Genomic DNA, 13,492 nt, shown 5'->3' on the forward strand with positions numbered 1-13,492 from the left:
AAGATCTAACGTACATTTATCTTGGTTTATCACCACGATTGTGCATCCAGCATCTACCGCGCTCGGGTCATTACTACAAATGTCTAATGATGGTGCTTTATCATCCCCCGTCAAATGTAAGGCCTTGGAGCGGGCCGTCACATTAGTTGCTGATTCAGTAGTCAGTCATACAGGATTAGGCAGCGGCCCAAGATTAGTAGCTTCCTTTCGTACAGCACCTCCACGGGAATTAATTAAACCATCGAATCCTGCCGGTCCCATGGCTAGTCCAGAGTTATGTGGGTGTAACATGAGTCTTATTCCCCCCCTGGTTGTTGCACTATCCAAGTGGGTACGAGAATCAAAATCCATTAATTGTATCACCATAGACTTATCTTCAAAATAGATAGTTATTGTGTCAAAATTGGTCCCTGTGATGCTGCTTCTCTTGGCCGATATTATGTCAGAACGAATAACAGAGAGACAACTTCGTCGGGAGCGTATCCAATGTATGACTTTGTTAATCAAGGAAGCTTGGTTCTCAGCTGACCCTGGCGATAGTTTTGGAACATTAGTCAAATAGATTTTGTTTGTTCCCTGAATTGTAGGCAGGTCCTGTTCTTTAATAACTGTACTCTCAATATTGTAGCGGGAGAGAGTGATGTTATTATAGGTGATCTTGTGTAGCCTGTTAGGGGTTTGTGTAAAACTGGACTCTTGGACAGTTTCCGGTAGGTCAGGTCTGCTGGTCCTACCTCTAGCTCTATCACTAGTTAAATTACTTGACCAGTTACCTTGACGATCTCCGTGTCTAGGTACATTTGTAGACCTCCTTCTGGGCCTCATATTATTTTTGTTGGGATCACAGCGGTAATCTTCCCTCCCTTGAAGAGCTGTCCCCCCTCTAATGGGGAGACAAGAATTATCCCTTGACTCCGCCCCCTTTGTTGGGGCAGATGATGGGAAAGCTTCTTCCCCCCTGACCTCCCCACAAACTTTACAAATCCCTGCACAAGCATAGTTGTTTCCGTGCTGGTGCGCACGGTTGCTCTTCATAAGATCTATTAATACTAGAACCAATCCCTTGACTTCATCGACTCTCTGAAGGACTGTAGCCAGGTTATCTCTACTAGCTGCAGGTTCTTTGCCTTCCGACTCGGACTGGGAGATCGGTGGGATAACAATAGGGTTGGATGTTCCAACTACTGGCTTGCACTTAGGCACACTCGTGGGCACGGGCGAATCCTCTATTGCTAATAGAGGTTCAAAGCGATTAGTACAGAATAAGCTTGGGACCACCTTGATCACCGGGGTCAATGGTAGGAGAGTTGGTGTGTGTGGTACATGTGGGAGACCCCACTGGGATACTGTAGGACTCGCTATATTATGTGTGGGTTTTGGGGTGGGGCCCCTACAGTTATGCGGGCCCCCATCCCATCAACCCCTGTTATAGTATCTATAGAATCCCTTGTCCCCTTCTTTTTTAATATCTCTGGGATTTTCCTATCCTTAGGGGGGGCCTCTCTTTGGATTATTTGCCCCTATAGTTGTTTGTGTACCTAACATAGACTCAACTTCTTTAATTAGGAGGTCTATTTCATCCAATGGGTTAGACCCATTGAGTGTACCCAGATTCAAAGGTTTACTTGGGCGTTTTTTTGCGATTTTAGTACCCTTGGATTGCGCTGGTAAATCTATAGCCTTTCTTTTCCCCATGTTAAGAAGATACCCGTAATATAAAATAAATACAAAATACAGTGGTAAAAGAAAAGAAAAAGAAAGACAGCTCCCTTACTTATGAGTTGAGTGTCCTGTCACTGGAGTAACTGGCCCTGCCTGACAACCCTCTTCCGGGGATAGCAGCGTCTCACTCGTTAGCTGGGTGCTTGTTTTGGATTTGTTTGAGAACAGCCCTCTGGGTGATATCCTCAGGATGCCAGTAGAAGCTTATGGAAGAGGCCTACTGTTGTTGTAATACAGATGAAAGAGGGGGGGCCCAGCCCAGCCTCCTCCGGTCTCAGACGGGCACAGGACGGGCCCGCCCTTGGCCCGGGCTTTGCCCGGGCACGCCCGCGCGCATCCCGCGAGGTGGGAGCGCTTTCCAAGTTTTAAAGGGCTCCTGGCCCTTGAATCAATGCCGCCTCCTCCTCCGCCCCCAGGTGCCGGTGATCGCGTTTCCCGCGAGGCGGGAGCGCTTTCCAAGTTTTAAAGGGCTCCTGCCCCTTGAATCAATGCCGCCTCCTCATCCGCCCCCAGGTGCCGGTGATCGTGTTTCCCGCGAGGCGGGAGCGCTTTCCAAGTTTTAAAGGGCTCCTGCCCCTTGAATCAATGCCGCCTCCTCCTCCGCCCCCAGGTGCCGGTGATCGCGTTTCCACACCTCTTTTAGTACGCTTGGATTCAGAGCATGAGGGAAAAAGGTCAGGATCACAAATGCAGAGGGAGTGAGCAGAGATTTGCAGATGAGCAGAGGACTGGTGCTCAACAGAGCACATGACTGATTAGATCCCTGGCCTCACTCAGGGAGCTATCCTGCTACTTCTTGTGTTGCTGCCTGCTACCTTGGACTTGCACTGACATGCCGCCTTAAGAGAGGAGCCCAGACTGGAAGGAGGCTGCCCCTGAGCTTCTGCCCATGTGGAAAAGACTATAGAACCAAGGGCCAGATGTAGCAAAATAACATTTTGCGACTTGCAAATAGCGAGTCATTGCGACTCGCTGTTTGCAAGTCGCAAAATGTTATGCAGAACGGTGTCTCAGACACCGTCTGCAAGTCGGTATGGGGTCGCAATGACCCACCTCATGAATATTCATGAGGTGGGTCGCAAATTGCGGCCCCATACCGACTATGGGCACTCGCAAACATGGAGGCCTGCAGTAGTCAGCAGACCTCCGTGTTCGTGACTGCTTTAAATAAAGCAGTTTTTTTTTTTTAAGTGTAGCCCGTTTTCCTTAAAGGAAAACGAGCTGCACTTTAAAAAAAAAACGAAACCTTTAGTTTCGGTATTTTTTCAGGGCAGGGAGTGGTCCCTTGGACCACTCCCTGCCCTGAAAAAATGTTTCTGGGTCCAGTCACAAACTGGAAGGGGTCCCATGGGGACCCCTTCTAATTTGCGAGTGGGTTACCATCCACTTGAAGTGGATGGTAACTGCAACACCATTTGCGACCGCATATGCGGTCGCAAATGGTGTTGCATACCACTAGGAATCGCAAATAGGAAGGGAACACCCCTTCCTATTTGCGATTCTGAAATGCATTTTGCGAGTCGGTCCGACTCGCAGAATGCATTTCTGCATATGAAAATGTGATTTGCAACTCGCAAACGGCAGTTTTTGCCGTTTGCGAGTTGCAATTCCTTTCCTACATCTGGCCCCTAGCATCCTCTAGTCAGCTATAAATTAACAAAGAGTTTAACATGTTGTGGATCACAAGTTTGTTATGTGCCTCCTTTTTAACTTGCTGAATAAGTAGGATCCTTTTCCTTGAAAGTCTATGCTGAGGTACCCAACTTGAATAAAAATGCTCACTGTTCTAGTAGTGTTACATCTAATGTCCTACGTTTGGTGTGCCTTTCAAGTGACTTGGGCTCCTCTGCCAATACTGTACAGGCAGCCAAATGAAAATAAGGGGAACATGGCCATGGTTTTGACTTATGCCAGCACAACTACTCCTGAGTCTTTTCCATTTTCTGCTAGAGCTGATTCAGTATTTCTAAAATAATGCTGTAATTGTTTTCGGGTGATTCAAATCATCCAACTGAAACCCATAATTGAGATGCAGTTACTAACGGTCCTGCTGAGTGGAGCTGCAATCTTTGGTCCCTTTAGGCGTTCAACCCATTCTTTCCTCAGGAGTGCTGCAAATTGGTGTTACTGTGGCTCCATCATGTCGCTTTTCTTCAAGGATGGACTGGCCGTACCCAGCAGTGGGGGATTCTCTGGGAGGCTGAAAGCACTGCAGACTTCCTTGTATATCTATCGTTTTCACACAACAATAAAACTGCCAAGATAGCTCTGGTGATTAATGTACCTGCTGGAGAGAAATGGGGGTTTCATCTAGTGGCAGTTTTGACTCATCTAGGGCAGCTCAGAGGGTTAACAAGCCTGCTGCAAAGAACGTATACCTTGCAGATAACAGAACAGAATTTTATGTGCCTATCTCAGTGAAATACTACTTTTATCACAGGGCTCCTTATGTTACCATGCAGTTCACAAGTTACACAGTAAGCTATCAACTGCCATTAAAATGCTGCATACAAACTGCATGACACAGGTTAGAAATGTCTGTTTTTCCTAGTCTTTGATTATTCTAATTTTGCTATAAAGGGTCTGTTTGGGTAGACACAACTGATTAGCAAAGTCAACCTTAACCACTGTGTTGAATTCTGAATCCAAAGTTTATGGCTTACCAGAACAAGCTCACAAAAACGCCTACCAGCATTGATAACAGGTGAACCACACACCTTGTAGTCCCTTTTGTCATCTTTTTCTATACACTGATTTCCACATGTATGATTCATTGTCTCTGTATGTGTGTGTGATTTAAAGTGTTCCATCACCCTACGCTGGTAAGAGAAGTGCTATAGAACAAATGAAGTACATGTGAGAGAGTGGCTAAGGAGAGTGGAGAGGCACTTTGAGAGGATGATTGTGAGGAAATCATTGAAGAACCCCAATATCCAATATCCTGGTATCACTGTAAGGCCACCATACTATGCTTTCAAATCAATACAACTGATTTTATAATACAAATGTTGATGTAAAATGCACAGTTTTTGATTTTTTTTTTCAAACTTTTGTTTTGTTTTGTTTGTTTGCTATGCACCCTATGGGGGCCGGTCTGACAAGATTTGCCAGGGCTGCTTTTGGGTCCAAAGCCAACCTGCTTTCCTTCCTCATTGTCTTCTGTCCAGTCACAGACTGAGGCTGTGAAAGCAGGCACAAACGTCTGACAACCCAATTGACACTGCTTTCGGTCTCTCAAATCATCTTTTGGGTTTCTATGCAGGTCTGGAAGTGGTGTAAGTTAATAGGAGGAGTTTTGTTTGAACCTCCCCTCATCTGCTTGCCCTTATGTTTCAGATTTGGCTGACATCCTTAGGCTTTGGGGGGGCTCAACAGGAATCAGGGAAGAAACATATTCACTAAGCATTGCATTGGCTGTCACAGAATCTGGTTTTTGAGGAGCATAATTGTAATCAGATCCTCATAGCAGCCAGGAAGTGCTGGCAGCTATCTTGGGACCAATATACGTGATGGCACTCCACCGAAATGCATTGAAGTGAATGACAGGTTTTAAGGGCACAAAAAGAAGAACATATACAGGTTGATAACAGATTTTTGTTACAATATAAATCATTTGTTGATGGTACCATACTCATTTTAGGAATTGTGGTGTGTTCTAAGGTGATTTTACACTGTTCAGATTTCATGAATAATGGATGAGAGAAAACCTTTTTTTGCTTAATTTTTCAATAGAGGTTTTGGAAGGTGCTCCAGAAGGTAAAATGGGAGAATTTGTTCTGTAAATTCACATTACCATTCTCAACCATATGAGAATGAAGTCTGACATTCTCAGAAAAACATGAACTTCCAACAGGAGCAGGCTGTCAGTTGATTCCCTTGTGTTCTACTGCAGCCTTCCAGAGTGTTCTAAAGAACAACTAGAGTGCTAACAGTCTTACTTATGACAAAAGTGTAGCATACCTGAAGCATCTTGATTGAATCAAATTGGTAAAACATAAAACATTTAATTTAGAAAGGAACACAATGAGGGGGTTCATTTTGTCACAGAAGTTATGGTTAGTGCTGTAGAAAGAAAAACATAGGATATATTTTAAGTGATTTCTTATATGTCTTTCTCTTCTATTTCACTAAAACATTCTGACATGCAGACTGAAACATGCACTTTCAGCACCAGCAGCAGACTGCCACTTAACTCCCTGGTGATCAGCAGCTTACCGTGTTCTAATGAGCAACTAGAGTACTGGCATTCTGGATTTATGCCAAATATGTGGCACATCTGAACGCCATCTTCATGGTATCGAAGTAGAAACCTAAAAGCATTTTCTACTAAGGAAACTACAGTAAATAAGGAAATTAGGGAGCATCACAACAAATAAGTCTCCCAAGATGGCCACTAGAGAAACAAGAGCCCACATGTAGCACACATATCAGCCAAATGCAGCCCAAATATAGACCAATGACAGAAGTGTGTAAAACACTTAGGGCGTCATTTACAAGTGGCCTGCACCACCGGTGCATCACGTTTTTTGATATATCGACGGCTCAGGCTACAGGGACATATCTACAAGGCCACGCAAAGCCACTTTGAGTGGCTTTACATGGCCTTGTAAATATGGCCCCCTTTCACACATTACTGTGCATAAAAGGGGCATTCCATGGGTGTTGCTGTGGGTGTTCCAACACAACACCAATGGAATCTGATGCATACCCAGATTAACAAGGTTTCATAAATCTGGGAATGCAACAGTTTCATACACCACCCCAGGGCTTGCAGGACAGAAATTATTTCATTTCTCCCCGGTTTGTCCTCCTTCTATGTGTGATGCATTCTGCAGCACACACATAAGGAGGAAAATGCCTCTTTTGATTGGTTCCTGCACATAAACTATCATCCCCACAATGCAAACACCCTTGCACTAAAGGGCAAGGGTGCCTGTGTAGGCGCATGGCAGCAATTTGAGCCCCAGCACAGGGGACAAGGTCAGGAATGCACCATATCTTGTAGTTAGGGTAATTACTGTCCTTTTGATTTGACGATGGGCTGCGCAGCTCAGACTTGACTCAAATGTTGTGGCGTGATTGACATGAGTATCAGTTACATTACACAAGGACATGCGTTTTTGTTTCAGACATGGGGAGATATTGGTGGTCATTACAAGTCTGGCGGTCCTGGGACTGCCAGACTCGCGATGGAGGTCGGACCACCGTGCAAGCAGCGGTTCATCCTCCATATAATGACCATCACAGTCCGATCACCGGCACCACCAGGTTCCTGCCAGTCGACAGCCTGGCGGTCTCAGCGGTCGCAATCCGCCAGAGCAGCACTTGGCATGGGCAGTGCAGGGGCCCCCATAGACAACTATGTCACACTCAGTGAAAATCGCGACGGGTGTTGTTGCATCCGACGCACCACAACATTGCCGCCTGCTCAATTATGTGCCGGTGTAAATGTTAAGACCCTGTTCCCCTCTGGGCTGGCAGGCGGAAACACTGTTTCCGCTTGTCGGCCCAGTGGGTAATTATTAAAAGGGCCGGCGGGCTGAGGGCCGGTGGGCTGAGGGCCGGCGGGTGGAGGACTGGCGTGGCGGTCTTCTGTCCAAATTAGTTTGGCAGCCAGCCTCTGCTGCCCGCCAAACTCATAATGACAGCCTAAGTGATTTTCCAAGAATCACAGGATGTCAAGGTGATGTTCCAACCTCGTTCCTAAGTTGCAAAGTGATTAACACCAAATCCTCACCCTTAATTGTAACTAATAATTAAGTGATGAGCTGGGTAAAAGAACATAAAAAAAACAAATAATTTAAAAATGCTTTATCCATTGAGAACTCAGAAAATATGCCCTCAATTTAGTTTTTTTAGAGCACGAACCATCATTGCCATGGGAATAAGACCCTCTCGTTTTTGTACTTTCTAAAGGAAATTCTTTAGGTACTGCAGTTTTGATTACATTGAGGTGTCATCAGGTTTCTACACTTTTGTAACAATTATAGATTGTTAGCAATCTAGTTGTTCATTAGAATACTGTGGGGAGGCAGAGGCCAGGGGCACTGACTCAGATAATAATGGGCAGGGAGGAGGGTGCAGAGGCAACAAGTTGACCACGCTGGGCAGGCGGTGGTGGCAGTGGTAGTAAAATGGACCATGGGGGGCAGAGTAAAGGGGGCAAGGGCAACAAACCAACGATGCAGGACAGGCAAGAGAGGGTGTGGCAATATAACAGACCATTAAGAGCAGAAGGAAGAGGCAGTGGGAGTACAACCATACATGTCAACAGGAGACTCCTAATGTTTACAAGCCCAAAAGGGCTTTATTTTATCTGGCTCCTGCCTAAAATCCCCTCTTTTTCAATGTAAGTTAATGGGGAAAATCAATTCTCCAGGTTTTCTTTTTCAAAATTTCCCTCTAACCAAGTTCAAAACGTTGGCAAGTATTGTACATTGAATCATGGAGGGAAGGAGGAATGGGGTAGTGGCATAGACTAGGATAACAGACAGCAGGAGGGAGATGGGCAGGGGCACCAAACTGACCGAACAGGGCAAATGTCAGGGGCTGCAGTATCACAATGCACCACACAGGGCAAGCGTGATGGCAGTGCAGCACAACGGACTATGGAAAGCAATAGGGAGGGGACAGAGCCATGCGTCTGGACAACAGAGAGCAGTGGTGTGTGCAAGTAGCCTGTTTCTAGCATTGTTACCCCACATTTGGCCTGTTAGCGAGTGTGTCAGTGTGTTTTTACTGTGTCACTGGGATCCTGCTAGCCAGGACCCCAGTGCTCATAGAGAAAACCCTATATGTCAGTGTGTTTTGCCTGTCTCACTGGGATCCTGCTAGCCAGGACCCCAGTGTCCATAGTTTGTGGCCTAATGTGTATGACTGTGTAGTGCCTAGCTGTGTCACTGAGGCTCTGCTAATCAGAACCTCAGTGCTTGCGCTCTCTCTGCTTTTGAATTTGTCACTGTAGGCCAGTGACTTCATTTACCAATTTCTTTTGCCATACTGGACACCCCTTATAAGTCCCTAGTATATGGTACCTAGGTACCCAGGGCATTAGGGTTCCAGGAGATCCATATGGGCTGCAGCATTTCTTTTGCCACCTATAGGGAGCTCAGACAAACCCTTACACAGGAAGGCCATTGCAGCCTGCACACACTATTTCACAGCCATTTTCACTGCACTTAAGTAACTTATAAGTCACCTATATGTCTAACCTTCACTTGCTGAAGGTTAGGTGCAAAGTTACTAAGTGTGAGGGCACCTCACAGACAGGGTTTCGCCCTCCTGGGGTCTGGGAAGCCCAGTCCCAGGAAGGCAGAACAAAGCATTTCCTCTAAGAGCAGAGTGTTACACCCTCTCCCTTTGGAAATAGGTGTTACAGGCTGGGGAGGGGTAGCCTCCCCCAGCCTCTGGAAATGCTTTGAAGGGCACAGATAGTGCACTCCTTGCATAAACCAATCTACACCGGTTCAGGGACCCCTTCTCCCCTGCTCTGGTGGGAAACTGGACAAAGGAAAGGGGAGTGACCACTCCCCTGTCCATCACCACCCCAGGGGTGGTGCTCAGAGCTCCTCCAGTGTGTCCCAGACTTCAGCCTTCTTGCTTTGCAAGGTCTGGGGGCACTCTGGAGGGCTCTGAGTGGCCAGTGCCAGCAGGTGAAGTCGGAGACCCCTCCTGATAGGTCCGTGATTGATAAGGTAGCCAATCCCCCTCTCAGGGCTATTGAGGGTCTCTCCTGTGGGTTCTCTTCAGATTCTACTTGCAAGTTTCCTTCAGGAATCCTCTGCAACAACTTCAGACTCTTCTGACCTCGGATCAACTGCAGCCTTCTCCAAGAAACGCTGTAACTGCAACTGTCTACAAGAGACACTTTTCTTCAGCAACCTCAGTTCCAAGTCAGAAACTGTAACAGTTTCCATGGTCTGCACGCTCTGGGGACGCCCTGTCTTCATCCTGCACCAGAAGAACCGAATAATTCTCCCCTGGAGTGACGGAGTCACTCCCCTGCTCCAAGCAGGCACCTTCCAAGATGACAACCAGTACCCTAGGACTCCTCTCACAACAACAAGCTTGCTCCTAAGGACACAGAGGGTAGACATCTTCAACAAAGACTGTCCTGAGGTCCTGCTGACGCAATTTGGAGGAGGTAAGACCTTGCCTTCCCTGAGAACGATGGTACCCCTGCGTGCTGTGTCTTCTTCACCTCCTGAGGCCTCCGTGCACTCTTTGCAAAATTCCTTTATGCACATGCTGGCCCAGGTCCCCAGCACTCCACCCTGCAACGCTCAACTCGCTGAGTTGTTCTCCGGCGGCGTGGGACTTACTTTTGTTGTGCTACATCTCCTTTCAACCCAGATCCTGCGGCTTCTAGGGTTGCTGGCTGGCATCATGAGGGCTCTCTAAAGTGCTGAGAGCCCCCTCTTTCTCCTCACACAGAGTTGAGGCCTCAAGGTCCCACCTGGGTCCATACAGAGCCATTTTGATGAAAAATGCACTTTTGTAATAGCCAAGGCTTGTATGGGCCTTTCAACATAAAATCTCATCTGCAACAATCTTTACGCCGTGGGACATCTTTTGCATCATGCAGGAACCCGCGGGGCTCTTCCTAGGGTGCATTTCTGCAGTCTTCAACTAACTGGGGACTCTTCTTTTGCACCCTCATTTGGGTTGGCAGGGGCTCCTGTCCTTCCTGGAACTTCTTTCGACTTCTGGACTTGTTCCCCTTCCTTTGCAGGTCTTCAGGTCCAATAATCCAGCAATTGTTCTTTGCAGACTTGGTTGGCTGCTGCAAAATCCCCTAAACGAGGTGTAGTGTGTCCTAAGGAAACTTGCAGTACTTTGCTCCTGCTTTTCTGGGCTCTGGGGTGGGGTAATTTACTTACCTTTACTGTAGTCTTACTCTCTCAGTGATTCTGCAGACACTACACTTGTCTAGGGGGGAATTTGTGATTCACATTCCACTTTTTTAGTATATGGTTTGTGTTGCCCCTAGACCTGTTTTTTCCCATTGCATTCTATAGGATGTCCTACTGTTTGCATTGTTCTATGACTATTTACTTGTCTAATTTTGGTGTCTACTTTATATATTGTGTAAAATACTCACCTCCCGAAGGAGTATTGTCTCTGAGATATTTTTGGTACTGTGTCACCCAAATAAATACCTTTATTTTTGGTAACACTGAGTATTGCCTATACTTGTGTATAAGTACTGTGTAGCTATAAGTGGTATTGCATGAGCTTTGCATGTCTCCTAGTTCAGCCTAAGCTGCTCTGCTATAGCTATGTCTATCAGCCTAAGCTGCTAGGACACTCCTACTTCACTAATAAGGGATAACTGGACCTGGTATAAGGTGTAAGTACCCAAGGTACCCACTGCAAACCAGGCTAGCCTCCTACAAATGGGGAAAGAGGCAAGTGCAGCAAGCTGGCCATTCCGGACAGACTGGAGGGGCAGTGGCAGCACATCGGACCATACAGGACAAGAGGGAGGGGGCTGGTGCATGTACCCAGATAACAGAGGGTAGGGAGGAGGCAGATGGGGCAACAAGCTAACTGTTAAGGGCAGGCAGGAAAGGCAGTGGCACAACAATTGCCACAGAGGACTGTAATGATGGAGCAGGGACATAGACTTGGACAATGGATGGCAAGGAGGAGGGAGGCAGGAGCAACATGCTAGGGTGGGGGCAGTACAAAGCCAGGCCAGGCCCTGCATCCAACACCCCACTATGCATTGCGATCGGCATCTTACTTAACGTTATAGAAACCTAGAAATTCACTAAGAATAACAAAGGTTACAGGAATGTTATAGTTGTTAAACAGAATGTAAAAAACCTTAGAAATTCAATAAAAAAATAAAGGTTGCAGGGACATTATAGTTCGGTTCAGATTTTACATGCAAAAAACACATAGAAATTCAGCAGTATAGTCAGAGTTATTTTAAGCAACTATAACTCGTGCCCTAAGGTAACTATAACCTGCTTCCTCGCCATACACTGCTAATTTGCCCAGTTATTACATCACTCATGCCATCTTCTTTGACATCATTGACAATATGACTGTAACATTTGCAGTAAAATCCACAGGTGAAGATAATAGCGTAGAGCTGTTGCCCAAAATACCTAGAGAAAATGAAGGGGGCAAGAGAGAGTTGGTGGAATTTACATTAGAAGAAACTCTTAAAGTGACATAGGCCCAAAAAACTAGAAAAGTGCCTGGCCTTGATAAGATCCCTTCAGTTTAGTATTGGTCGAACCATTAATATGAGGTCCATATGTAAATGATGTATCTAATGCCATAGCTGTAGGAGCCCCAATCCCAAATTCCTGAAAGGAAGCAAAAATGATACAGAACTTTTAGAAGTGCGCTAGAAATATTCCCTCCAGTTATTGACTAATAAGCCTGATTGATAACATCCAAAAGGTTTATAGTAAACTAATTCTAACAAGACTTTAGGAGTGGATATTTGTACATAAGGTGCCTACTGACTTTCATGCCAGGTTTAAAGTAAAGACTTGCACAATAGACCAGGTTTTATGCTTCCTGATCATAAAATGAAACAAGCATTTGCAATGCAATGTGTCCCGCATTACGTCGAGTTAGAGCTATTAGCGTTATAAACTCCTAATCGGACTTTGCTTGCCACATTAAATTAAAAACTAAAAAACAAGAGTGATAGCGCTGTGTAAAGAGAAAACATAGTCTAGAAACCATATGGAAAACATAGAGCCTCGTATGTTTCCTGTAGTTTACTGGTGCTCTCGAGGAGTGCTAAACACCGGAAAAGGCATCATGTATCCATGCCTTTCACAAATGAAAACAAGCGGATTTTAAACGGCAAGCCCACGAACCAATGCAAGTGACTGACGTAACATGGATGTGGTTAAAATCCCCCTAAAGAGAGATTGGAAGCTCACCCCTAAAAAGTAGACATAGATCAAGGCATCGTGTATGTCTCATTTGAGAACCTGCGGGCTGCTTTTCATCTAGTTCTGAGGGTGACACTCTGGGAAGTATTGGATAAAATGGGGGTGTCATCTGGCCTTCTGCGCTTGATTTCAGCAGCCATATACTGACAATTGTGCCAAGGTCAAGTGGAGTCCCAATGGGAAATGACAGAGACTATTTCAATTAGAAGAGGAGTTAGCCAGGGCTGAGTCCTGGTGCCCAACCACTTCTTCCTGTTCATCAATGGCTGCAGTTCACACTTGATGGATTGTGAAAATAATTCCCCAAAACTGTCTGACTTAAAGTCCCAGGACAATTAATTGCTGATGAAACCCTTCTTCTTTCAAAACCCCACAAGGGCTTATGTATCCTTTTGCAGAGATGTAGGGGCATATTTATACTCCGTTTGCGCCGAATGTGCGTCGTTTTTTTCGACGCAAATTCGGCGCAAAACTAACGCCATATTTATACTTTGGCGTTAGACGCGTCTAGCGCCAAAGTATGGGCAAATAGCGTCATTTTTTTGCGTGAACGCCTTCCTTGCGTTAATGAGATGCAAGGTAGGCGTTCCCGTCTAAAGAAATGACGGCGACGCAAATGCGTCGTATTTATACTCCCGGGCAAAAATCACGCCCGGGAGTGGTCGGGTCAAAAAACCCTGCATTTGCGCCACTTTTTAACGCCTGGGTCAGGGTAGGCGTTAAGGGACCTGTGGGCTCAAAATGAGCCCACAGCTGCCCTCCCATGCCCCCAGGGACCCCCCCTGCCACCCTTGCCCACCCCATGAGGACACCCAAGGATGGAGGGACCCACCCCAGGGACATTCAGG

Source organism: Pleurodeles waltl, chromosome 8 (assembly GCF_031143425.1).
Source record: "Pleurodeles waltl isolate 20211129_DDA chromosome 8, aPleWal1.hap1.20221129, whole genome shotgun sequence".
Taxonomy (NCBI): Eukaryota; Metazoa; Chordata; class Amphibia; order Caudata; family Salamandridae; genus Pleurodeles; species Pleurodeles waltl.